Source organism: Morone saxatilis, unplaced genomic scaffold (genome assembly GCF_004916995.1).
Source record: "Morone saxatilis isolate NCDOM2014 unplaced genomic scaffold, NCSU_SB_2.0 Contig12, whole genome shotgun sequence".
In the NCBI taxonomy this organism is placed as follows: domain Eukaryota; kingdom Metazoa; phylum Chordata; class Actinopteri; family Moronidae; genus Morone; species Morone saxatilis.
Window position 1 is genome coordinate 16705296 of NW_023339674.1, and position 1524 is coordinate 16706819.

The following is a 1524-nucleotide window of genomic DNA, read 5'->3' on the forward strand; positions in this document are numbered from 1 at the left end:
GGGGAACATAGGGATGACCCCAATTTCACAGGTCAATACTGTAACCAGCAGAGTGTCCCTGAACATTACAAAGTAGTTCTTGCTCACAACTGTGAGGGGGACAAAACTTCAACTGTTATAAAAAGAAAAAAGAACACTAAATATTTACTGTGATGGATCACACATCTTAATAAAGCTTTTTTTTATTTCAGGACCACTACTTCAGTCTCACAGTCATCTTCATCTGTTTAACCTAATATGTTTATCTGTCCACTAACAACTCTCTCAGTTGTCCTCAGTGTGTTTTTTATGTGACATTTGCCAATCACCGGTTCCTCCACCTGCCTGAGCAACTGTAATTTATATTGACCTTTTAACTCATGTGTTCAAGTAGGAAAAATAACCAGTAGTGTTCTTTAACAAAAGACAGGGTTTTTTGTGCATTTCAACCTTGCACTGTACCCTGACCTGTCATAATGAAAGCAATTTAACTCACCATCCATATCTGAACTATCCTCTGTGAGAGTCTTTTGGGGGGAGAAGAGGTTAGAACCTCCACCTGAAGAACAAGAGCAAACACAAAGTGGCTTTTCATAAATGCAGTTTAGGAAAGGAAGACACACTGAAAGCATGCAACTGTATCTGTACAGAGGGATGCAATATGAGTTTACATGAGAGATGTGCATTAGTCACTTTTTCAGGCTATACCAGCACTGATTAACAACCCTGCTATGGCTGCAATGAATGTGAAACATTGTTTAAATATTTTAAACATCTGTTGACTTTAGGAACAATAATTATTTGCTGCTTTTTTTGCCAAATTTTTAAGAACTTACCTGTTTCTTTCACTGCCACCTTTTTTCCTCTTTTCTTCTGTGGACGCTTTTTAACCAGGTTTGTTCCTGGGCTCTGATCTACAACAATAACAGACTGACATTAGTTTCTGTTAGTTAATGAGATCTCAGGTATAATGGATATGAAGGTCCACCAAGACCTGACACCTGGCTGCTAACTCTTGAACATTTGAAAGTTCCAGATGACAACAATTATAAATGCCACAATAAAAGAGCACTAAATATTTACTGGGATGGATTATCCATCTCAATAAAGCTACAAATTGACTGTAGTAAAACTACTGCTGATGAACTAAAGAATGCAAGCCATTTAACTCACCATCTATGGCTGAACTCTCAGAATCTCCATCTGAAAAACAAAAGCAAATGAGTGACAAAAGTGACAGCTCATTCTATCCAGTGTAGGGAAGGATACTGAAAGCAACTGTATCTGCAATTGATAGCATCAAACATACAAGCGTTTATATAGACAGGTTTGAAGCATCCTTATTTTAAGAAACGTACCATTATCCACGTCCCTGGCTCATTTCTTTCCCCTCTGTGGGACAGTGATGGAGGTCAATGAGGGACTTCTACCTGTGGAATTTAACAAACGGCAAAAATATTAAAGGAGACATATTATGCCCCTTTTCAGGTTCATAATTGTATTTTGTGGCTCTACTACAATAGGTTTAGATGTTTTAATGTTCAA